A 26,250-nucleotide genomic window follows, 5' to 3' on the forward strand; every position below is an offset into this window, starting at 1 on the left:
AACGCACTGTGTCCTGTGACAACAAAGGGGGATTTATGGAGGGCAAACTCCAGGGCAGGAAGGATTGGGTTTGCCCCGGCCCTCACCCCAGTCTGCACCCCGTCTCGGGCATCGAGTGTCATGCCGTGACTCTCCAGCTCTTTCTCGCCCTGAGTCTCTGCTGCAGCTTATTTCTGTGTCTCTGCATCTCTCCCCCCGCCATCTTCTCTCCCTCTTTTCTTGCCTCCCTCCCTCCCTCCCTCTCTCTCTCCCTCCCCATCATCATTCCTCCCTCTTTTCTTCCCTCCCTCTCTCTTTCTCACTCACACACTCTCACACACACACACACACAGGCCACATGGCCAGCTCAGAATGGTGCCTTCAGCCTAGAGCCTTCGTTTCCACGTGTGCCCCCCACTGGCTCACACTGTCCCTCTGATCATCAGCTCCACATGCATGGGAAAGAGAATATGATTGGTCCATGTGTCTCCATGCCTCTGTTTCTGCAAAAATAGGAATACTAATAGTACCCATAACTAGAATTTCTGTGAAAGTAAAATGAGTTCGACAGTGTTGCTCAACTCATTTAAAATCAAACACGTGTAACTCCGTGCCTGGTACATCATTAGCGCTCAAAATGGTGACTATTACTGCTGACCTTTCAGTTATTCAGTGGTCCTTATATAAGGAGTCATGTGATCAAGTGTTTTCAAAACGACCTCAGAGAAAACAACTGGCACAGAAAAAAATTTTCTCCTGAAGAACTAATATAACTGTGTCATGATAAGATCTGTGTAGGATATTTTATAGTTTTCAAAGCATTGCCAATTCATGTCGCATTTGATTCCCCTAATATTCCGAGGTATTATTAAGACTGTTTAATAAGCGAGGAAACCGAGAAATTGAGAGGTTAAACTAGTGCCTGAGGTCACACGGTCTGCAGGTGACACCTGGGTCTCAACTCTAATTCCTGTGTGTTTTCAGCTTCTTCAGAGGTAGAAGAGTTCATGACCTATCTTACTTCCCTTTATACCTTGGCTGCTAGGAAGCTCAAGCTAAGTGCAGTACACAAACTCATCACTCTCCTAGGCATGGTGGTTGGTATATTTCTTATATTGTAATCAACATTAGTACTTAGATATGGTAGATTGGCTTTTTAGAACACAGCACAAGTGCGTCTACTTCAAGTGGATACATCCTGTCTTCCCAGTACATTACAGAAGTGGCGAGGATGAACTTTACTTCTAAAACATCGTCCTTTCTGTTCGTAAGAGAGGACATACTCTGGTGGGTGCAGCCAGGAACCATGGCCTTCCTGCCATCTGGATCTCTTTTCCAGCCTCCGTATCAGGAGTCTTTGTCAGTCTCTTTCCAAAGAATGGAGGGTCCCTCCCTCCTCCTCAGGCCGTCTCCCTGCCTCCCTCTGCTATCTGGGGGGGACTCTGCTCAAATCCTGGCAGTGAAGCGATGTCACGAGCTGGCCAAGACGTGTCGGAGCCCGCGCTGGGGATGGCCACTTTCCAGAGTTCTAAATCAGCGTCAGCCCCGCGAGGATTCGAAACGTGCCGCCCGCAAACCAAAGTGCCTCTCGGGAGGGGTTGATGTGTCTCTGGGTGGGGACCGATGACTGTCTTGCCCTTTGTCCCTCAGTTCTCAGGGGATGATGTTGGGGTGCCTGGTCAGACCTTGTTGCCGCAGACGTCTCACCACGAGGTTCCGGTTCCCTCCACAGTTCCCCTCTCCCCAGACGGGAACCACACACACCTGGCCTGAGTCTGGCCTCCGGCCCTGTGCAAACCTCCCTGAGCCTCAGTTTCCTTATCTGTCACATGAGGGTAGCCTCACCTCCCACGGGAGTTGTGGTAGCAGCCAGCAGCATTAATAACAGTGATAACAAGGGCAGCTGACACGCATCAGGACTTTATTTACAGTGAGATAGTAAGAGCTAACGCTCACTGAATGTTTAACTGTATCCCAGAGGATGTGGTCAGCACTTTGTGTGTTTTAACTCCTTAATTTCTTACCCTAGCCTGCGAGAAAACAGAGAGGTTAACAACTTGCCCAGGGTCACACAGCAAGGACGCAGCAGAGGCAGGACTCAAAGATGAATGGAAGGCACTAGCTCAGACCATCGCGTGCCGTGGGTGCTCAGGCAGCATCCTCGTGTCTCTTCTCTTCCCTGGGGACTGCGAGGCCAGCAGCCTGTCTTCCCTGTGGGGTAACATTTGCCGCCAGCGGAAGGTCACTGCTTCCCCTTGTTCCTCTTTCTCTGACCCCTTCCACCCTCCACCCTTTGTATTTTTCTTTAACAACCCAGTGGTTAGCTGGTAATTTCCCCTGGTGCTGCCCACGGGGCTCGGAGGGACCTTGAGACAGGTGTTGGAGACACGGGCACTTTGTTTAAAAAACCTCAAGTGGTTAGGAAACGCAGTGCTCGCCTCCGACCAGACATGGTGGGGTCAAGCCCTTTGAACCTGGGGCCACTTTCCTCCTCAGAACAGCCGCATGTTTCCTGGGCCCCCCCGGAGAGGGACAGGGCACCCCACCTGCTCAGAAAGTGACCTGTGGGCATCTTACCAGAGAAAACGACCTGGAGCAGAGGGCTTGTCTGACTCTCTCTTTTAATTCTTTTTTCATTTTTTTGCAAAATCACTCATTTTTTCAAATCTAGACCAATCCTGTGCCGACACCCCTCCAGTCAGGTTTAGTCTTCTGAGTACTGCCACGTGACCCCCACCTTCTGGAAAACAGCTGTCTCTCGTGAGCACCTACTGTGTGCCGGGGACTGTGCTGCATGGTTGACAGAGCCTCACTCCCACCCTGTGGGTACCGCCCTCTTAGCCCCATTACCAACAGTGCAACTGAGGCACGGAGAGGCTGCACGGCACGTGCATTCGGGGAGCCCCTGGGCCTGCTCCGGACTCTGCTGTGATGCCCAATGATGCCAAAGGCTCACTCCATCTGTGGCTGCGGCCAAGGGGGCTTGACTCTTCTCCCCCCCACCACGCTCACCCGCCGTAAATCACTCCCTGGTTTAGGCGTATTGTGAGAGCAAAAATAAAACCCGCTTGGAGTGCCCTGTGATTCTGCCTCTGGGTACGGCTGGGGCTTTCGCACTGGGAGAAGTGACCCCAGGAGGTGGCGAGTCCTGTAAGCTGTGGGGGTGCGAGTTAGACTCTGGGGAGGGGGCTACCTCCATCCACCCCCTGGGGCCCCTGGTTGCAGCAAGCTTGGGCAGCCCTCTCTGGAAGGGGGCTCTGTCCTGTCCCCTTAGAGCCCAGAAGACAGAGTAGATCAGGGTGTTTTCTGCACCTCTTCCCAGAGAAAGTTACGTAAAATGAACCCTGTTCAGCCTTCAAAAGGAAGGAGGTTCTGGCACATCCTACAAGCTGGATGGACCCTGAAGATGTTCTGCTGAGTGCAATAAGCCAGACACAAAAGGACAAGTACTGTGTGAGTCCTCTTACAAGAGGCCCCCAGAATAGTCAGCTTCATAGACAGAAGGTAGAGTGGTGGTGCCAGGGCTGGGGCAGAGGATGGGGAGTTGTTTAATGGGGACCGAGTGTCTGTCGGGGAAGATGAAAAGCTCTGGCGATGGATGGTGGTGATGGTTGCACAACAGTGTGAATGTACTTGATGACTCTGAACCGAACACTTAAAAAGGGTTAAAATGATTAATTTTGGGTTGTGTATATTGTACCACAGTTCAAACCAGCCAACCAACCCCTGGATGGTTTTCTGCCCGTGTTACTGCCCACGGAGCTCGTGCCACAGGGAGGCATTTGTTCTGCAGGGTGAGGGGGCCGCTGTCAGGGTGTTAGGACAGACGGATGTGCCCTCGGGCCTCCCCCTGCACCTTCAAGGCCTCAGTGTAGGTTTCATGGGCTGGTGGTTTTTGCTCAGAACAGTCGCTGGAGAAGTCGCCCCGTCCTCCCCTCCTCTGGTGGAGGGGAGCTGCAGAGCCGTTGAGATGAGCTGTGGTCAGTCCTGCCATTTTACAGGAGAGACACGGAGACCCGAGAGGCAATGCAGCTTGCCTAAAGTCACACAGCATATTACAGTAGGGCTGACAGATAAAATGCAGGATGCCAGTTAAAGTCAAATTTCAGATAAACAGAGAATAATGTTTTAGTGTAAGTGAGTATGTCCCATGCCCTATTTCGGACATACTATACCAAAATTATCTGAAATTCTAATTTCACTAGCATTTTGTATTTTCTTTGCTAAATCTGGCAAGCCTGTGTTAGAGGCAACCCAGGCTCGCATTTGGGGCTAGAGGTTGGTGGTGGTGTCAGCGTTGGGAGCACAAGTTCTGGTGTCAGGCTCACCTGATATCTGTGTGACCTTGGGCGAGAGACTCAGCTCTCTGAGCCTCGGTCATCTTAAAATATGGGTGATAGCACCTTCCTCATGAAATGGGAAAGGATGAAATGATGGTACCCGGGAAGCGCTTAGCATAATAAGGCTTCGATTAGTGGCAACATTGGAAACTGTGAGAAGTAGGTGTTCTTTTCCCCACTTGGCTAATGAGTCTCAGCGCTCAGAAAAGCTAAGTAACGTGTTCAGGGTCACACAGCTGTTATGTGGCAGAGCCTGGCTTCCAACCCTGGCCTTCTGGTACTCGCATTCTTACCGTCCTCTACAGGCCAGGCATGGATTTCTTTGGAGGTTGTGTACAGTGGGCAGGGTCCCACAGCCACAGCCCCAGGATGGATTATCCCTGGACGGGTTTGCCTCTCACCATACTCAAACTAATCTAGGTGGGGCAGTCTGCATGATTTCCCCAAGGCCAATGGAAATGTGTTTGGATTGGCTTTGCTGCCGCCATCTTGAATAATCCAGATGTAACTGACAAGAGATCTATCTCCCGGGTCTTTACGTCATTGATCCCTTTTGTCCATCCCTTAAACCAGTGAAGCAGGACTGGCGAGAACAGAGCCTGTGATAATGGTATTCTTAGCTGGGCCTCTGTCAACCCGAAGACAGGAGAGAAAACAAACCCGCCCCCTTCCCACACCCTGGAGAGAAATAGCTGCATATTTCGTAAGGGCTTCTTAGTGTCTCATCCAGAATTCTTAGCAAGTTATATAACCAGAGGCTGTTTAATCCTTTGCTTTAGGTCCAGCTTGAAAGTTCAAAGGAGTTTCTGTCCTTTTCATTATCGGACAGACAATAAGAAGTTGGATTTTGGGTGGTCTCTGCTGACCAGTGAAGACCATATTTTCCGCCCCCCAGGTGCAGATCCGAGCTTAAAAGTAGACGCTGGACCTGCCCCTCAGTATGCTCTAAAAGGAAACCACAGCAGCTGGATTAAAATGGAGATCGAAGGGGCTTGTAATTAAGAGGCTGTGGCGTACACCAGAGCCCTGGGATGAGTCCCTGCTACTGCCAACTGAAAGTAGACCTTTCTGCAAAGCACACAGGAGAGTCCCAGGGACAATGGGCCCCCGGGGGTCGGAAACAAGAGAGGCAGAGAGCATCTGCCCTCCCATCTCCACACACCCCTCCCTACCTCAGACAAAGGAGCTCACTAACCCTGCCTCCCAAATGGGATTTTCTAGAAAGCACCAGCCCGGTATTTTGGTGTCAGGGGCTGCGATGGGGTGTGCTAGGATTTGAGGGGCATCAAGGGCTGCTGTAAACCTGCTGTAGGGCTGAGACATTGGAATGTCGTTTCTCAAGAATTTTCTACACAAGTGCCTCTTAACTGGGTTTTGATATGGGAGTATAAAATGTGATTCATTAAACACTGTCTAAGGAACCCATTAGCAAGGTTTGCTCGATCTGAATGATCTCATTATCGGTCTAGCAGAACTCAGGGCTCTCAAAGTGTAGGATGTGGGACAGATAAATTTTGGTGGACGGAATAGGGAAGCTATTAGGGAGAAGTCGAGGCCATGTCAAATGGTTACTACAATTAGGAAGGATGATTTTGCCCACTTGACAGTTTTCTTCGGTCCACCAAGCTGCCTTAGGTCACCAGTGTAATTGTGACAGGTAGATTTCTAGAGAGGAAGAAGGAAACAGGCATTTATTTGGCCACCCCCCAAGTGATGCTATCATCGTGGCAATGACAACTTACATTATTAGAACCTTCTAGAAAGAATGGTGCCTACCCCCTGCCAATCGTTAGGGGTTGCTAGGATCTTGATTGGTCAAATTTTGTGTTATACCTCCTTGGAGTCCTACGTTTGAGACACTTTAAGGTCAAACCTTGTTCCTAACTTATCCTGTTCAACCCTTTGAGGAGCAGTAGATGTGTTAACCTAGCCAAGAGCGGACATCGAGGCCGGGGAAGCGGTCCATCTGCCCAGGTGACTGAGGTTATACCGATCCAAACAGAGGTTCGCTCCTCAGAGCCCGACACTGCAGGGCTGTAGGGCCAACTGAAGGGCCAGTGGGAGTGGGAGGGGCCCAGGAGTGCAGGCCCAGGGAAGCAGCTTCACCACACCCTGGAGTGGTGTCTGGGATGGTGGTGGAGTGGAGGTGATGAAATTGGGCCAACCAGTCCGCCATCTGACATGCTGCAAATGTTCCTAAATGTTTGCTGAATCAATGAATGAGTCAATGTGCTTTTATAATCGAGCTTAGACAGAAGTCTATCCTCAGAACCCAAGAAGGAAATATTTTGCTCTCTAGTCTCTTTCATATGGTCTCATTCAGTAGGTCATTGGGCATCTCCTGTGTGCCGGGCAGTATTCTGGGTGCTGGGGACACAACAGCGAACATGACCAGCAAGCTCCTTGACTGCATGGTGGGAGGACCAGCGAATGGTCGCAGAATCATGAGAAGGGCTGTGAAGGATGCAGGGGCCCTAACCTCCTCTGGAAAGTTCCATCACACATTTCAGCTGAGGCCTGACAAATGAGTTCAAGGGTTGGCAGGCAAAGGGGAGGGAGAAGTGGACCCAGACAGACAGCTGTGTCTTCTGGAACGTGTTGGGGTAAAATCCAGTATTGAAAGAGTTGACAGCCTCTAGACATCACATGATTTTAGAAAGCAGTAATAATAATAAAAATAATAATAGCTGCGATTTCTCAATGCTCTCCATCAAGAGAATCTTCGCTGTGGCTCTAATTGGGTAAGTGGTCCCTTTAGAAATAATTAGAGACGGTAATCAGTTACTATTCAGAACTAATTTGCAAGTCTCCTCAGGCTTGGCCTTCAAACTTCCCCAAAGCTGTGACTGTGTGTAAGCCGAAGCCCTGGAGAACAGGCTGGATTTCAGACAGAGAAAAGGGGAAGTCAGACATGCCCACAGTCAGCATACACACCAGCACACACGGTTTCTTGTCTCGATTCAGAAGCATCTGGAATAAGCACACTATCTTCACCTCCAAACTCCTCTTTTTTAGAGTCAGTCTGCATCGGCTGTGAGTTTGTTCTCTTTAAGAAGCGAGGAGTCGGGCGTCAGGAGTTGAATCTCAGACACAGCCATCCGTCCGTCCGAGGTTGTGATGGATTTCCGAGTCTGCAGGCCACTGTTTTAAAACGAATTGCTCATAGTGCTGTGCATTTTGCAAGGTCCCTGTGGAAAGTGCTGGCTATGGTGTGCTATTGTCCCCTGGTGCCACTCAAGAAAACAGTGGGGACCCTTAAAGTCCCCTGAAGTCCCGTCCCTAATGCCCTGACCGTCCAGAGGCCCCATCCTTGCCCAGAAAGGCCTGCTCCCCGCCCTGCCCTCCCGGCACCACCTGCTCCTACAATTGCTGGAGGTGAGGGGGAGAGGAGGATGGGGCAGCGGCCACCGAGGAAGGTGGTGGGCAGAGAGGGACAGAGAGGGTAGACAGCCCGACCTCCCGCCCCCTTCAAGGGCCAGTTAAAGCAATACCACCCTTGTTCCTGGTTAATTGTCAGAAAGAAAAATGTGGCTTACAAAACAGTGCAATAGTAATTAAAGCATAAGAGCGAAGCTGGGAAAATACACCAAAACATTAGTAATAATTATATCCGGTTAATGGAGTTTGGGGGATCTTTATTTTCCTCTTGTTTACCTTTAATTATTACCTCTAGTTTCTAGAATTGTTTTAAGAATTATAGCAAGAAAGAAAAAAGAAAGCCAGAAACAGAGACAAAGAGGCCATGAGAAGCTGGCAGAGACAGACACACGGCTGGAATGACCTAGAATAGACCAGAGGCATCTGAACTTGCCTCCTGTCCAGACCGTCTTATCAGTTGTGATGCTCAGTGAGAAGAAGTATGGGGACCTAGGAAGTTATGGGAGGTTGTGTACACGTCAAGGATTGTTCTCATCCGGTGAATAGGTACTGTGGACTTACATAGTGTTTCTCCGCGGGTGGGTCACCCGAATGATTTGTTAAGAATGCACATTCCCGGGCCTGTGGCACAGATCAGATCTCTGGGAGTGGGGCCCCAGGGTCTGCATTTTAACGAGCGTGTACATGCCCTTTCATCTGCCCCGTGGATCCTTGTGTTCATTAAAGTCTGAGATCCAGGCATTTAAAGCAAACGGCATCATGGCAGGAACGTGAGAAATGGATGTGCAGAACCGTCCGGTGTGCGTGGTTCACGGTCAGATGAGATGTGTGCTCATGAGTTCAGAGGAAGCCCCTTGAGGCTGGGGAAGAGGGATCCACAAAGGGTAGGCTGGCTTTAGAAAGACTGCAAGGAGGGGAGGCGTGGGGCATGTGACTGAGGAGCAGGGGCCCAGGTCCTCCCCTCTCCTGGCCTCCGTCCCTGGATGTGTGTGTCAGGCTGCTGGGGTGGTGGGCAGGGTGACTTTGCAATCTCTGTTCCCCCATCTCCACCTGCCCCCATGACTCGGGGCATAGACTGGCTGTGCAAACTGGCGCCCTGGTCCCCTAACGCACTGGGCTGGCTAGTGTGAGATGACAGCAGAGCCACCCCGAAAACAAAGGCAGCACAGGGCCTGCCTCTTGGGCCTTGAATCACTGGTTTGCTTCCAGTAGATTCTGAAGGCTCCTCTGCTTGGCCTCTTGTGTCAAATGGGGACAAGAATGGCTCCGGCCACAGAGGGGCGTCATCAGGAATTTCCCTGAGGCAATCCACAGAAAAGCCTTGTTGCAGGGCTTGGCACAGAGCAAGGCCTCCGTAATTGTCAGCTACTGATGACGACGATCAGTTGTTCACTCAACAACCATTTATTGAACACCTATTATGCTAGGTACAGAGGAGGGGCTTGGAGCACAAGGAGCTTATGGTCTGGGGCCCGAACAGGTGTGAAACAGCTTCTTGTGACACAGGGTGATAACAGCAGTGTGTCTAGGACACAGGTGGCTCAAAGCACGAACAGCTGCCTCATGGATTGGCCCCCAGAGGAAGAGACGCTTGGGTTGGGCCTTGAAACAAGAGAGGGCAGAATGGGGGTGGGGGGCATTCCAGGTAGAGGGAAGAGTGTGTGAAGACTCCGGTCCAGGGTGTAACATCCTCACTTGTTGTATGCTCTGCTTTGCAAAGAAGTGGGAGCAGGAGTCCTCTTGACCCTTCACCCTCTGTCTCTTTGGGAGGCCGACAATTGAATCCAAGGCCACCTTGGAGCAGAGGGAAGGTGCACCAGGTCCCCAGAGGGGCTCTCCTGGCTCCTGGGCTCAGCTGCCTGGAAGGGTCCCACCCGCAGGCACCCATTCCAGACGTCGGGTAGTTAACCTCGGAAGCACCTCTCAGCTCCTCGATGTCAGTGCCGGTGCCAGGATGAGCATCTGCTCACCTGAGCTGCCCAGCTCTCCGCGTCCTCTGAACATGGCCGTCCGCTCTCCGCTCACACGCTGGCCTCCTGGGGCCAGTCTTTGCTGCCTGCCCCTTTCCGTCCTGTTTATCCGTGTGCCTTGACAGAGACTGTCTCCTCCGGCATTCCAAGCCAAAAAGCACAGACTGACCGGAACCTTCCTTGGAGGGCTGGTTCGCTGCTCCAACAGGCTTTGGAGGAGCAGAGGGTGGGCACAGCCAGCACCCAGACTCAGCTGACCCCCAGTCTGGAAAACAAGCGCAGCCCCAACGGTTACTCTCCCGCCAGCAAACAAAACAGGAAGCTCCATCCATAAGCAAACCAAAGCCCAGATGAGTGTGCCAAAGAGATTTCCTCCTTCTCCAGCGCATGCCACCCTCCGAGCTCGGAGAGTAAGTCCCCCTTGGGGTGGAAGTGGGAAGAAAACAGACCTGAAAGGAGGCTTCTCCGGGTTATATCCGGGGCAGATGGGGAGCAGAGGGGGGCAGCCTCCGGTACCTCCCGTCCTGTAAATGGACTTCTGAGCTGTGGCTCTGAAGCCACATGTTATAGCAGAAGTCCAGCGAGCTGGCACCCCGCCCTGCCAGCCCCGAGACTCGGGACCAAGACTTGTCCCCCTCTGAGTCCTAGCGTCCTCATCTGTAAACTGGAGATGCGCTTACCCACCTCTCAGTGTTGAGGGCTTTCAAGAAATAACATGTCAGGTTTCCAGCACCAAGTAAAGGTTTCCGAAATGTCAGCTCCTCTTCTGTCCCTGGGACGCTGTCCGTGGGTGTGGAGATTCCACAATGTGGTTTCGAATGAAACTGGCCTTCTCCGAGGAGCGCTCACTCACCCGGTAGTTTGAGTGCCTGGTGTGGTGCTGGACCTGGAGGATGCAGCTGTGAATGAGACAGACAGGGACCCTGCCCCTGGGCCTCCAGCCGACAGATGGCCTTGGCTGCCTCGCCATCCCCACTCGGGCACAAGGCAGGAGAAACTGGAGCTGGCTCCACAGCTAGGCTCTGTTCCTCCGGGAGAGGGAATTGAACCACTGGTGGCACCTCATGTGTCGGGGGGCCAGGGAGTGGTGGGCTGTAGCCATGCCCTGTATGGCCTCCCAGGGGCAGTGAGTTCCGCTCCTGTGGACCCAGCTCTGCCAGTGGCACGTCCTGCGTTAGCCCACGTGCCAGAAGCCAGCAGCGCTTCTCCTGCACGTGCATACTGTGGAAAGATGGAAGGCGATGACCCCTGTTCCCCTCCGAACCCCCTGCCCTGGTCCTTGACCGAGGCCTGGGAGGAAATCTAGATTGTGGCCTGTTTTCATGGCTGTCTTAACCCCAAGGGCATTTGTATGTGGCCTGAAACCAAATCAGTGGACTTTCACTTACTTTTCAAAAATTCACCTATCACATTCGAAGTTGCTCTTCTTGTCCCCTCTCTGCGTCTCCTCCCATCTCTTATCCCTCCCCAGCCCCACCCTCCCAGGGGTGACGATGAGAGCCGCCAGGATGCAGTGATGGGCGGGAGTGCCTGTCATCCGCATTACTGGGTAATAAAACACCTTTTGGTGTTTAGCTGCCTGAAATCACCTGGTCCCAATGTCCTTCATGTCCAAGTGGCCAGATCAAAACCTGAGCTCAGTCAGGCAAATCCCGTTCACATCAGTGTGCCAGGGTCACTGGGCATTTGCCAGATCTGGGCAGTTGACGTCATCTATCGATGCCCTCCGTCTCCAGGGTCTTTTTGGCATCTTCCATCCCGGTTTGCTAATCACTTATGAGACCAGATGGCAAAACAAATGGTGATTTATTTTACAGTGACATAAGCAATCAGAATCTTTCTTTCATTCTGAAATTAAGTATTTATTAAGTATTCTCTAAGCACTTATTTCCAGACACATAATCCACAAAGAGGCTCTCAGCCCTGTGCTTTGAATTTGACACTGTACCATCTCATTTAATCCTCCCTGGGCACTCTCGTGTGGTAGGTATTACCAGCCCTATTAGAGATGGGGAAACCAAGGCCCAGGCCGGTTAAGTGACTTGTCCAGGGTCACACAGCTGGGATTCCCACCCATGCCTCTTGTCTCCAGAGAGGGGGCCCTCTGCAATGCTGTGCTGCCTCGGGCTCCGTAACTGGAAGATGATGTTGGTGAGAAGTGTCTTGCACGTAGGTAGAGAGGGCATGCGGCCAGACTTTGTTTTTTGCTTGATGTAAGATGTCCAGATCCCACAGGGAAAAGATGGCTGAGTAGATCCAAGATCCGACGTGTAAGGGGAGCCTGTAGGTGCAAGAAAATGCAGCACTTCTGGAGAAACCACAGTGGTCTGTCATGCCCATGGGGCCTCCCTGCACGATGGGGCTGCTGGGGGATGGGGCCAGAGCACGTAGGAGGCTGGACCCCCCGTGGAAGGCAGCAGAGACTCACTGGGGACTGAAAAGGCAGGGAGAGCAGAGTGAAAGCTGCCCTTAGAGGGACTGTTCTGATCTGGAGGGCACCCTGCTTGGAGCCCCACGAGCATCCGACTAGAGGTGATGCATTTGTACCAAGGTTGCCAGGATGAGGAGAAGTGGCCGGGCTGCGGGGAGTGGGTGTCCAGGGGTCTCGCAGGGCACCTGTGCAGAGGGCAGGGCCATTCCCTAAAGTGGGAAGAGGCAGGTGGCAACTCACTTTCAGATATTTTGAGTTTGTGGTTCCTTACGGGGTGATGACCAACAGGAAAGTGAGGCCAGGCTTCCTGCCTCCCCCCGAGTCCCGCCTCCCCCCGAGTCCTCCCTCTAGAAGGCCATCCTTGGGTCTGAAAGCTCTGGGAATGAGCGCCCCATGCGGGTGGGACAGGAGCATCAGCCACCCCAAGAATGAAATGAGTGTGTTGTGTTCAGTGAGAGTGGGGAGGGCCGTGGTGAGAGGAGGCTGCTGGGGGAGGCCAGTGGCTCCCAAGCTCACACAGCAAATGCCCGGCCTGGCTGAGCTGGAGCTTCACCCTGAGGCATCCAACTTAGTCTCATGTATTTCCAGATGTTTCTGGTTAGCAGTTCCTATAAAACTCAGAGAAAGTGCCCCACCCTTCTGATTCTGGCCTGTTTGAAGAGCACCCAGGCCAGCTGTGCTATAGCAGAGCCCAGAGAGGCAGGGTGGGTGTGGGCTGGGCCCCACGTCAGGGGCGGCTGGGGAAGCCCGTGGGGATGCCCTTGGGGCCACTGCGTGCCTGTGAAGGCTTCCCTTTGCCCTGGGCTGGCTGAGCCAGGCCTCATAGAGCAGCCCTTTCAGAGACTGGTTCAGTTCTGAACTTGGCCCGGTGCCCATGGAAGGCAGGGGTCCTTCGGGCCCCCTTAAGTTCCCTAAGGAGAACTGTAGATGCGCTGGAAGTCAGTGTAAACCACTCCGAAAACCCGATTTATGAAAGCCAAGGAGAAATGGGTCCCTCCACTGTGTGGGGCATCCTCATGGCAGATCTTTGTAGAAACAAAATATGGCTCCAGGGGACAAGAAGGCACAACCTACCCCCAACCGCACCCATGGCTTACAGAATTGAAACCAGTAATATCTTTGAGAGGAAAATTTGGTTTCCCTTTAACACCATTTATAGATGATCTTTATGGGTTATGCTACTGAATTAATTAGTCATGAGAATTTTTTAAATCCATAACAACTTCAGGACGGGAATTCTTTTTTTTTTTTAATGAGATATAATTGACATATAACATATTAGTTGCAGGTATACAACATAATGATTCGATATTTGTATATATTGCAAAATGATCACCACAATAAGTCTAGTTACATCCATCACCACACAGTTACAATTTTTTTTCCTCGGATGAGAACTTTTAAGATCTACTCTCTTAGCAACTTTAGGAAGGGAATTTAATCAGAGCTTCCTAAGAATTTAGTTCACTAATCATTGCCCAGGTGACTTCCATGTACCCAGAAGCCATTCTTGCCCCTCGAGGTGGATCGGGGCTATAGATCAGCCTGTGTGCTCCAGGCTATTCCAGATGGCAATGACTGAGGTCACAAGGGCGGGTCGGCTAAAGGGGGATTCAGCGCGGTGTCACCAGCTTGGGGCTGAAGACCGATGCTCCAGAACTGGACCACCAGGGTCGAATCTGGGCCCCACCACTTCCAAGGTGTGGGTCTTGAGGTATGTGTTGAAGCTCTCTGAACCTCAGTTTACTCATCTGTAAAGTGGGGATAACACTTCTTGGGTTGTTGTGAGGTCTCACCGAGGCAGTGGCTGTCGTGTGCTTAGCAGGATGCCTGGCACACGGTGGGCAGCTGGTGCCCTCCAGTCCCATCACTGAGGCACCGCCAGCACTTCCTGTGTGGCACCCAGGCAGCATCCCCCTTCCTGTACTCCAGACACAAGACGTCTGGGTCACACAGGACAGTGCTTCGAGGCAGCCTATACGGGATGTGCTTTGAAGAATTCTCAAACCAGAAAGCCGACCTTCCACTTCTGCGTGTCCGGGGCTCTGGACAGGGTAAATGAGATGCCAGCTGTGCTGGGTCCAAGAGCAGAGATAGACCGGCGACCTTGAAAAGTTGCTTACCTTTCTGGGCCTCAGTTTCCTTACGTGTGAAACGGAAGGGTTAGTATACACCTCGCAGGGTTATCAGAATCAGAGACAGCTGGGTAAAGCCTCAGCACAGCGGGTCTGGTCCTGCCAGGAGGGGCTGTCATCATCGTGTGACTCCATATTGACAAACGGGCCTCCCGCTGTCGGTCTGGCTCTGATTGCCATGACTTCATTTGAGGATGGAGGGTCCCGCACGTAGTAGAGGCAGGAGCCCCCACTTCCCAGCTTATTTCTCAGTCCTCTTGGTCCCAGGCAGGAGTCCACCACCACGCAGAGGCCCCTCTCCCAGCTGGGTCTTCCTGGTCCATCCCAATCCCGCCGCCATGTCTGATCCCCCTGCTGGACCCAGCACCTCACCTGCCCCAGGACAAGCGCTCACTAAATGTTGACCTCTGTAAATGCAACATCTGGTTTTCTTCCTTCTTCCCCCGGAGTCTGCAGGTGAATCTGCAGTTTTCTGTTGTGTGGCCACCTTTGGGGTTGTAGACTTCTTAACCAACGATCAGTTGATCTAGACTCTTCTAGATCATTCTGTTTCGCTCTAGACTTCACACTGACCCTTTGCCCAGTGCCTTCCTCAGGGCCATCCAGGAGACACAAGAGTGGAGGTATTCCTGCCTCTCTTGGGTGACTGTAATTTTTCTGTTTTTCAAAAGAAAGCAGAAACAGAGGAGGGGGACTCCCCCAACTGGGGGTTTTACACGCAGGGCTGGGCCTGGAGAGTTCACTGAGCAGAGAAGTGAAAGATGAGCCGTAGGGGAGGGGAGTGCCACGGCTCTCTCCCCTGGGAAGGCTGTGGTGGCCTGTCCCTGACTCTCACCGGGTGCCTTTGCTCCCTGAAGCTGAAGGGCCTCCACTGAAGGCTTCAGTTGCCACAGGAAGTGGATCCATTCATGACCAGCAGCCCCCAGGCCCTGACCCCACTTGCTTTTCTGAGCCTCTCTGTTCACTGTTTGGCTCAGAGAATGCCACTTAGTGGATAAAAAAAGATTGCCAGCGGCCCTCCTTGCTCCACCAGTGTAATTATGTCTGTGGAGCTTCCTTTCTGGAAGGCCTGGGGTGGGCGTGTGCTGCAGCCTCCTGTGGACCCCGGAGGCTCCTCCAGCTTCAGCGGATCGGCCTGTCCCTGTCACTTTGGCCACACAGCCTGTGCAGGGACAGCCATCGAGCCCAACTGAGCAACCGGCTTCAGGGCCCAGAGCTGTTCCACTCTCTCTTACTGCCGAGTCTTTCCTCGTCTTGTCCCCCCGCCCAGCCCCTGCTCATGTGGCCGTCTTTACCCCGTCACCCCCCACAACCCGTTCAGCTCACAACTTCTTATCACTCCAGCTTCGCAGGAACACTCTTTTCTTGGGGACGTCCTTCCCTACCCAGGAGAGGGCATCACCTGGCTGTTTACCTTACTCCATCCTCACACCCACCCCGTGAGATGGCCCTGAGCACTTACCTGCCCGGGTGCATGGAGCTCATCTCATCTGATCTTTTCCGCCCCCTGCAAGGCGGGGGCTATTGTCTTGCCCATTTTACAGATGGGGAAGTAGAGGCTTGGGAAGGTTAAGAAAGCCCCAGGACTCAACGTTAGTATGTGCTGGATCTGCAAGTCTGGCACCAGTGTGCCCCTAATCCCTGGGTTAGCGCTTGTCAGCTGCCACACGGCCTTGTAATTTCTTCCTTTCCTCCCCTGTGTCTCCTGGTCGACTGTGAGATGCCTCCCTGAAGGCAGACCTTCTCTGGCTTCACACTGGGCGCTCAGCCTGGGGCCTGGTTGCTAAACCGCTGCTGTCTGATAGACGGAGGCAAAGTATGGAGCGGCTGCCAGGTTGAGGTGTCCCTCCCGGGGGCAGAGAATGGGACGGGAGGCCAGCGACTGCTGGGCAGTGGGAGAGGGGTGAACCGACCAACCCAAAGCCCACCGAGGGGCACAGCGGACCTGCAGATTGTGGGCTGGGTCAGCTGGGGGCTAGGGAACCAGCCGTGCACCTGGCTGCCCAAGTTGGGGCAGCAGAGCCCTTTCCACCGCTCAGGAGCTGGGCCAGCCACGTGGGTGCCTGCGGGCCCAAGCTCTCTCTCCTGAACTTTCTGCCCTGAACTCCCCCCTATGTGGCCTCCACCCAAGGGAGGCAGGGGAAGTGAAAGGGCAAGTGACATCAGCCAGTCTCCCTCTTGGTCAACACCTTAGGGCAGAGGTCAACATAACCTGAGAAGGTCAGTGCGCTCACAGGCCCCATTTTACAGATGAGAAGACTGAGGCCCGTGTTAAGTAACTCGCCCCAGTTCCACCGCCAGTGGTGGAGCCGGATTTTAACCCGAGGCTGTCTGGTTGCAGCGTCTGTGTTCTGAACCATTCTGCCCCTTGATGGAAACAGCTACAAAATAAAGAAGACCTCTAAAGATCTTTTAACTTTGAATATTAATTGCATGGGCATTAAGAGCAGCTGTGGGCCAGATGTTATGTTTAGTTCCTTGCAGACTTTATCCTTTTAAACTTCACAAAAACCTGTGAGGTCTGTACTGCTATCAACCCCCACTTTACAGATGAGGAAACTGAGGCTGGGAGTGTGGAAACGACTGCCTCTAGGTCAGGTGGCCAAACAGAGGCATTGCCAGGATTCATGTTCGGATGTGTCTGTGTGACTCCAGAGTCTGACCTCTGACCCCTGACCCCTGTGTCAGGTCGCCTCAGCAGAGTCCCAGACTCCCTGGGCAGGATCAGAAACCAGATGCTCTCAGTTCATTCCGTATTTATTTAATCGCATCAGGGAGACACTGATTTTCCATAAAAATTCTCGCCTGAAATTGCTTCATTTATTTTCCGCAGGTGGCCCAAATAGGGTCACTGTCCTTTTACCAAAAAAAAAACTGTCAAGACTTCTCCCAATTCTTGCTTCACTTTTCTTTAGTGAGTTCCCCAGTCAAGCCAGCCCAGGGGGATCTGTGCCATCCCTGTTCGGGATAATAGAAGAGGCCACTGGCTCGTGTTTGGTTTTGGAATTTCCACTGATCATGACTCCACGTGTGTCACCAAAATACTCCTCTTAGGTTGGTGGGAGGATGTCTTCTACCCCTCACAGCGATGTTTTTGTACCACGTAGATGACCCTTAGGCTGGCGCACCCCTCGCTGTGTCCCTGAGCCCATCCCTGTGCCATGGACGAGGCCTGCTGGGTGGATGGAATGAGAAAAGTCCCCTTTCTTCTCAACAGTACAGCAGCCCCGACAAGAAGGGCAGGGGGCTCGGGTTCCGGGCCGACCTCTGCCGCTTCCTGGGAGTGGGTGCATGAGTGCCCGTCTCTGGGCGTCAGCTTTGCCATCTGAGATCAGAACGTGGTATCAGATGGTCGCAAAGGTATTTTCCAGCTGTGTTTCAAGGACTCTAGGAATGTGCAGTCGCCCTAAAGCTCTACAAACAGAAGGGTCTTTACCCCTCGGATGTCATTAACGTGAGGGTGTCTTATTCCTCCTCGGGCCCCAGTTGAGGTCGTGACGTCATGTGTGGCTCTGTCGTGTGTATTCGTATGTCCCTGGCAGCAGGTTCTTAGGTTTCTCAGTAAACAGCTGGTGAGGTGGATGTGCTTGTCCCTGTAGCACTCAGTGATGGCCGGCCTGTTACACTCCCGTTATGATCCCAAATGCCGAGTCCTGAGGAGGCATTAATGTGTTGGCACAAAGCTAATCACCTTCTCTAAGTCCTGCCAGTACTGGGCACTGAGTGCCTGGCACTTGGCATCCAGTGGTACCCAGGACCTGTCCCAGCAGCTACACCTGCAGAGGAGGGAAGTGAGTTGAACTCACATCATTCCTAGTGATATAACTATGATCAGGATGTGTAGAGACACAGGGACCTGGGGGAAGGTGGTAGGAATGGCTCTTTTGGGGCCCCGGTTTTGTTTGTGATTGTGGTGGGGGGCGAGGAGGAGGTGCCTCCGGAGTCCGGGGGTGTGGGAGGGAGGCTTTGGGACCCCGTGTGCAGAGGTGGCTCAACCTCCCCTCTTAGTGGAAGACCGGCCTTCCCTCTCCAGGAAACACGCGACCTGCAGAATGAAAGCCCGGAAGAGTGGCTCACGCGTACCTTTTGAACCACAGGGGAATGGAATATTGTTGACACGTGCTATTCAATTCAGAAATAAATCGAACTTTTAGGGTGCCTCCCAATCCGTAGTTCACTTACTCTGAAATTCCATGCATACCGTGCAGTCGGTGGATACATATTAATCGCTAATCTCTATATAGCTGGAAAATTGCTCCTGAGACCTCCAATTTGCTTAACAGCTGCCAATCCAACTTTCTTCCACTCACTTCCTTCAGTCTCCCGTGTCGGTGTGATATTGAATCGCCGTGAGCCAGGTGTTTTGCACAGATGACAAATGTGTTTGGTGTCCCCTGCAGAATCTGCTCATGTAAAGGCAATGCTCAAGCAGCACTTCTCCAAATGGGACACAGGACCACCAGCCATGGAATTGGCCTGGTGGAATCATCCTGGGGCAGCCACCAACAGCAGGTACCCAGGACAGCCAGCCCCACGGAGTCAGAATTTCTCAGGGTGGTGTCTGGGAATCCGCGTTTCCCCAAACACCCACTGTGATTCTTAAATACACTAACGATTGAGAACTGCCGCTAGGCGGGGGAAGGCCAAGCAACATGCTCGCTACACTGCCGGCCACTTAGGAAGCAGCGCTCTGTAATATTTATAATGATAAAGGGAATTGTTGTTTACTGACTGCCTACTGTGTGCCAGGACCGTGCCAAGTGCCTTCCGTGTGGGCTCTCATTGAATCCTCAAAACAACCTAGAGAAGTGGCCACTATTATTGTCCCCATTTTATAGATGGGGAAACTAAGAGGAGCCAAGTGATCGGGGCAAAAGAAGAGTAGAACATTCTGGTGAGTCTAGGAGGAGAACCAATGAAGCCAGTTGGCCCAAGGAGGGGGAGACCAGAGGAAGCTGTGGGGTCATAACCCCCTGCCTCGGAAGATACTCGCCCTCTCGGAGGCCCTGGGTGAGGGCTGTCAGCCCCCTTGGCTGGGAGAGGGGTGAGCTGTCTGAGGCTGCTCAGGGAAACCCATCCACCCTGCTCCTGCCAGCAGTGACTTCCCAGGCCCCAAAGCATCAGTCAGCAGGTGCACATTCCGCCCGCCCTCTGACTTCTGATTTCCCAGGAAATCCAGCCTCTCCAGCAGTGTGGGAGCCGCGTCGCTTCCCCACCATTGTCCCTGTTCCGGGCCACCATTCATCGGAAGCCGGCCCAGCTTGGCAGCAGCCGCATCCCTATTCCTGCACCCCTCCCGCACCCTGCCTGGGCCTCCGGAAGCCCAAACAGCTGATCTGAGATGGAAATGAGGCCCGTCCAGCCGCACCTGGCCGGGCGGAAAGGGAGGCCTGGCAGCACGCACGCCATGCCAAGCCCTCCCAGGGCAGTCCTTGGCACCAGCACCCTCGCCTGTGATTGCCCTCCTCCTGGTTCCTGGCCTCACTAGACGGGTGGAAAGTGCCAGTTTCTCCCCTCATCAAAGGCTGTTGCAGCCACCCAGAGCCCATTTCCACCCGACGCGGAGAGCCCCAGCTGCCTGTCTCTTGGCCTTCAGCCTTCGTGCTGATGCTGAGCTCTTGGCGTTGCAGCTGCAGGCTCTGTGCCAGAAACCCTCCGTGGGAAGCTGGGGAGGGCTGCAGGTGTGGGCCCCAGGAAGCCCATGCAGCCTTGTCGGCTGTTTGTGGCCTTTAAAATCCCTGCCATCCCCAAGTCATTCATGCATGCATGTAAACATTCATTCATTCAACAGAACTTTGAGTGTCCAATTTGTGCCAGGCAGGCAGAGTGAACAAAAAGTGAAAGCTACCTGCCCTCTCAGAGTTTACATTCTAGAAAGGAGAGACACACAAACTAAGTAAATTGTGATGAGAGTGTTAGAAGGAGGTGAGCACTAACCAGGGAAGGGAGGAGCCGAAGTTCCAGTGGTTCCTTTTCGTAACTACTGCTGCTGGTGAGCTGTCCTAATTGCACACTGGACCTCCCACAGTCTGGTCTGTTCCACTGGGTTTTTTTTTTTTCCTCTCCGTTGCTTATGGGTTCCGTTAACTGAGCAGGGCAGTGGGGCTGGAGGCACCAGGGTCTCCTCGAGGACACCTCTGTCCTAGCCTTCCTCTCCTCGAACACCCAGTGAGGGCACCAGCTGGTGGCCTGCAGGAAAACCCAGCCCAAATGAGTATGTTCTGGCCCACACCATTTAAAAAAAATTTTTTTTTAATTGTAGCTAACATTTAAGAATGCAGAGATTACATATAAAATCTGGTTTTCTGGCTTCTTGAAATTAAAACATCTTAAAAGACCAGGTCCTCATTCCCTCATGACAACGTGAGCAAGATTTAAGTGGCGTCTCCCACCTTCCGTGGCCCAGGGCCTCCCCACTGGCTCCGGCTGGCATTCAAGTTTGTGACCCTCACCGAGGTCACCAAATGTAAACCCTGCATTCAAAAGAAGCACCTTACCCACTAGCTGGAAACAACCTTCTGCTCGCTTGTTTCTGCCCACAAAGCTGCCAGGGTTAGAACGCCCCTCGGAGTCTTAGCTCACCAGTGGCCGTGTCAGCTGAGCCTGACTGGGGGCTGCGTCCAGAGGCCAGCGCCGGGCCCTCGGTCACTCCCGCACCCCTGTCTCATTTCCAGGGCTCAGAATGCCTCCCATCCATTGCACCTTTTGCTTTGGAAAGATAGGAAACGCTCCTACAGATTCAGTCCTTGCGATCAAATAGGGGTTTCCTTAGTGACAAGTTCAAATCCTAAGAAACCAATTTCCCTGGCGATGTTCATGTCAGTTAACCACGAATCACTTCTTTCCTAAACCCTGTTTTGCAACAGGTTCAGACCAGATTGTTTCTTTAAAGGCTCAGTATTTTTGTCCTTTCTTGTCTAAACATAAAAGTTTTTAAGCATTACATACTTCCTACTTGTTCCCTAAGGATGCACCCAAAGACATCTGGGAACTGCGGCCTTCCAGACCTTGGACCTCTGGCCCTACTGAATGGGAAGCCCCTTATCGTACATCCGAGGACCAGGAAGATGGATCTTGCCCCAGATCACACGCAGGTCACTGAGTCCAGTCTGTGCTGGACTTAGTCTGTAGCTGCCTCTAAGGCAGAGGTCCCCTCCTGGGCAGCTTTAGCATCCCCAGGAGCTGGCCACACCCAGAGCAATTGCATCAGATGTCTGGGGTGAGCCCCAGGCTTCAGTGGTGTTTGATCCCAGTGAGCTGCCAAGGTTGAGACCCAGGGCCCCAGCCGCTGCCCTGGAGGGAGTAACTCCTAGGTGAGTCTGCAGCTCGCGAGAGGCTGCACAGTGCAGGGGCTCAGAGCACAGGCTGCCTGGTTCCGACCTCAGCCCTGGCTCCTAGCTCCCCGACCTTAAGCAAGTTCCTTCTTCTTCCTGTGCCTCAATTTCCTTATCTGTAAATTGGGAATACGAATGATAGCTGTCTCCCAGAGCGTGAGGAGTCACAGTGGCTGGTGCATAGTAAGTGCTCAAAATAAATGGTGGCTGGGATGAATGTGTGCCTCTCTTTTGCCGGGGATGTGGCTTCTTCAGGGATTCCTCATGACTAGCCCTTTTCATGAGAGTTTAGGAATTTCCGTACCAGAAAAAAATGTAATAGCTTCACAGCAAATCAGACCGTCACTTTCCCCTCTCTTTCCCCAGTTCTCACATCGACAGGCAGTGCAACTGAGAGGCTGGCAGGGGTTTTGTATTAGGATTTCCCAGTGGAGACACTGTGCTGGGCCCAGGCTACAGCTGTTAATGGCAGAGTCCTCCAAGCCGCCCATCGCTTGATGCCTCCAAATTTACCTTTTTCTCTGGGTTTCCATTTCTCTGCATCTCCCTCACCCCAGGCCAAAAAATGGAACGGCTGTTCCTCCTTCCGTTTGGGTTCTTGTGTCTGAAAGAAATTGTAAACACCGCAAAAGATGTTTTAATTTAAGGGAAACCAGTTTTTCTTCCTTTTAAGATGAAACGTAGTAAAGTTTTAAAGACTTTTTCAAACAGTCCCTAAATTTGGTACTTAAACTAATTATAGCTGCCTTTTTAAAATGTCCAAATTAAAAATAGACATCTAAATGAGAACGCAGGACACAGCCCAGAGCCCGTCGCCATGTTCACGGTTTCCTAGCATCTGCCCTCCTCTTACTTAATTTGTACTTCTGGGAGATCAAAGGGAGATGCAGGGAGTCGAGGCTGGGGCTGGAGGTCCATCTAGGAGTCTCCTGGCAGCAGATGGTGAACCTGGTTCTGTGTTCTCTAATTAAGAATAGCTGGGAATTGGTCAAAGATGTTCGACTACAGTCATTTCCTCATAGTCTGACTCAGTGGTTCTCAAAGTGTGGTCCTCGGACCAGCAGCATCAGCATCACCTGGTGTTATGGCCTGAATGGTGTCACCGCCCCTCCCCCCCCAAATTCCTATGTTGAAGTCCCAACCCCCAGTTCCTCAGAATGTAACCATATTTGGAGATAGAACCTTTAAAGGGGTTCTTAAATTAAATTGGGGCCATGAGGGTGGGCCCTGATCCAATATGGCTGGTGTCCTTATATAAAGAGGAGGAAGAGACACCAGGGGCGCATGTGTGCAGAGGCATGATCACGTGAAGAGGCAGCAAGAAGGCCGACATCCTTGCAAGCCAAGGAGAGAGCCCTCAGAGGAACGCAGCCTGCCCGTACCTCCAGAATGGTGAGAAAATACATCTCTGCTGCCCAAGCCCCCCAGTGTGTGGTATTTTGTTATGGCAGCCCTAGCAAATGAACATGCATGGGAACTTGCTAGAAATGCAAATTCTCAGGCCCTAACCCTGAACTACTGAGTCAGAAACTCGGGGTGGGACCCAGAAAACTGTGTTTTCACAAGCCGTCCAACTGATTTCCCTGCATGCTAAAGGTCGAGAACCACTAATAGGAAGTATCGTTAATACCAGTCGAGAAAAAAATGACGTGGTTAGAAGTACAGGCTGGTCTGCTAAATATAAACTTTTTTTTAGTAGGCTCTGGAGGAGTCCCAGTGGGTTCTTTAAATGAGACGGTGTCTGTGAAAGTGTTCTGCAAATGCTGGAACATTCTGTAGACATTAGGTGTAGTGAATCGTAACATTAGTATTCGGTCATTTGAAGAAAGCGACCCTCTGAATACACCAGCATGAGCAAACTGAATCCAAGAATCTCCATCCTTGACTGAAATTTCTGAGTCCCTTAAAATCTTGTACGTTTTCCACCCCAAGCAATAGGCATGCTTCTCCTTTCTGAGAACAAAAGCAAGGAGATTTCATCATATTTCCCCTTTTGTCCTTGCTTCTGGGAAACTCACCACCAAATGAGATTCTTAATCACAGCTTTCTTGGTGGGCATATTTGTGTCTTCCCATTTCAGTTTTACACTGCACATATGTCCTTTGTTATGATCTCTTCAAATGCCTTTGAGAAGGGAAAAAAGACGGGGGAGAGAGAAAGGGAGTGAAAGAAGAAAGAGATTGACCACACAGCTCAGCTCATTATCAGATCACCAATCTGTGTGCTTTGTAAAATTCATAAAACAAGGTTGGGAAAGATGTTCTCTTGCAGTGACACGGGAGCGAGCTGTTCTTCATCAGTGGGTCCTCTTCACTCCCTTGTCCTCCTGATGTCCTGTAGCTATAAGTCCCTTGGATGATTCCCGAACTGATACTCAGGGAATTATTATGTTGCCAAAGAGTTATGACCGTTACAAAAGCTACTGCCAGCCCAGCTTGGGGACAGATGTGGAAGTGACATAACCAGATCTGCATTTTTTTTAAGGTTAGAAATTGCTGTTTGCCTGATCACAATTTCTAACTTGCTGTTGGTCCTAACAAAAAAACGTGGAGATTTCTGGAACAGCCCAGGCTGCCGTCAGAAATCCCCTCCTCCCCATCTTGGCCATGATGGCGAAGAATTCATCTCTTCCCTCTGACCTGTCCAGGGCTCCCCTTAATCTGAGTTTCATCCCCCAAGGTTCAAGGGTCCACAGATACCACTCCCAGGGGTCCGGAGTTCTGTGTGAGAATTGTATTAATTTTGCATGTTCATTTTGGTTATAATCTTTTGTAAAAGTGAAGGCATTACTGGACTATCAGGCCTACCGTTGATAACCTGGTCTCACTGTGTGCAATCCTGGCGCGTGTGTTCCCTGGTGGTCTTGGTGGCACCATGTAGCTCCTATTTTTAGTCTTGGGGTAATTCGAAATGGACAGAGACAGAAAATATATATGATGAGTTTGTACCAAGTAAAAGTCAGGTGATGTTACAGGGTGCTGAGTTTTACAGAAACTGGAAATGAGAAACAGTAGGAAAACTGAGCCCTCAGGCGGCTCGTGCTGCAAAGAGCTTGTCCTGGAGGAGACAGCAGGCCCCCACCGGTTTCAAGCAGGGCTTCAGTTCCAGTAAAACACCGTCGTCCGCCAGGTTAATATTGCTTATTTGAATATTTACATTTGTTTTGGTCTTGTGGTTGTATACCTAGTTTTATATTTGTACAAATTTTAGTAACGTATTTTTATTAAGTTAAATCAACACTAGTCTGAAATTATTTTAGAATAAAAACGAATTAAAATATTTTGTTAAAATAGCGATGTCTCAGAATTGAGAGTATGCTTGTTCTCTTGACCTTTGCCCCAAAGCCCTCCTGAGGGAAATTGGGCATGCCTCATTACGGCAGGTGCGCCATTTGCCACCCAAACTGCCATGGAGAAAAAGGAAATGGAAGAAAAAGAAACCTCAAATACCACATTTCAAAGCCCCACCGAGTTATTTTCTGTCTTTGCAATTGGACATAAAATGTCATGGTGGTATCGTTTCCATTTCTCATGGCTTTGCGGTCCTGAATGCGATATTAACTGACATGCTGCCTCCCTGGGGATTCAGATGGCTAGAAAATTGTCTCCAACTGAAAAGAGCTGGGGGGGAAAACAGGAGATTCCCTTGTTTCTCTGCTCATTTAGTAATTTATTCCCTTCAAAACTCTCCGATAGCGATTCGAATGGGTGAAATTGATGGGCCCTTTTCCTTCCTGGTCCTGGATAGTTTTGTTGGTTTTTTTTGTTGTTGTTGTTAAGTGGCATGAATGTTCTCCTTAAGGTCATAATTACATCTGTTAAGAAGTTAGAAAATGCAAAAGTCAGAGTTTTCCTACTCAAAATAAATGTTAACTGAATTCCATGACAGAGCTAGCTTGCAACAAAATGAGCTGGTGAAATTTGTCTTTGACATTCCTGGCCTTCTTTTATAGATTTTTTTTTCTTTCATAAAAGAATGCATATATATTAACTGCCTACTGTGTACCATCCTTTGTCCCGGTTCTGAACTGGACTCATCTTACCTTCTCAGTGCTAAACCATACCCGATTTGATTCAGTCAACTCCCCTGCCGTGGGCGGTCCCATCTCATTTTGCTAATAAGAGAACTGAGGCTTGGAAGCTAAAGGTCTTGCCCAAGATCAAGCCTGGGTCTTCTGATTTCAAATCTCATCCACGTTCTCCTCACTAGTGCTCTAATACCCTTGCCTTGTTCTTTCTATGTAAAAATAGTCTCATATGTAACGTTAACCTTCTCTTACACATTTATATTTTATATCAGTTTGCTCAAAGTTGTTGACTGAAGGCTTGGCTGCCATATTCTTTCCTGGGCTGTATCTCTGCGTCTCTGCTTTCTTTCCTTAAAAGGACACTGCCATTGGATTTGGGCCCCCCTAATCCAGTAGGACCTCAGCTTAACTAACTGCATTTGCAAAAGTCCTATTTGCAAATAAGGTCACATTCTGAGGTTCCAGGTGGACATGAATTTTGGGGGGATACTATTCGGGCATCTATGAACAATTGGGAAGTTTCGTTAGTTACAGAGGGGCCTTCCTACTTTCATACCAAGTTTCCTTAAAGAGATTGTTAACTGATTCATTCATTCACGCAACAAATATTTATTGAACATCTACTATGTGACTGGCACTTCTGTAGGTACTGGAGA

The 26,250-nt window shown here is 51.2% G+C and overlaps 1 protein-coding gene across 2 annotated transcripts in view; it reads left to right on the plus strand.

Annotated features, from left to right (window-relative positions):
- The window catches only part of CHST11 (carbohydrate sulfotransferase 11), a 255,102-nt gene that overhangs the window by 220,883 nt on the left and 7,969 nt on the right, over positions 1–26,250 (plus strand). The window lies entirely within an intron of this gene.

The sequence above is a fragment of the Equus caballus genome, chromosome 28 (assembly GCF_041296265.1).
Source record: "Equus caballus isolate H_3958 breed thoroughbred chromosome 28, TB-T2T, whole genome shotgun sequence".
NCBI classification, from domain to species: Eukaryota; Metazoa; Chordata; class Mammalia; order Perissodactyla; family Equidae; genus Equus; species Equus caballus.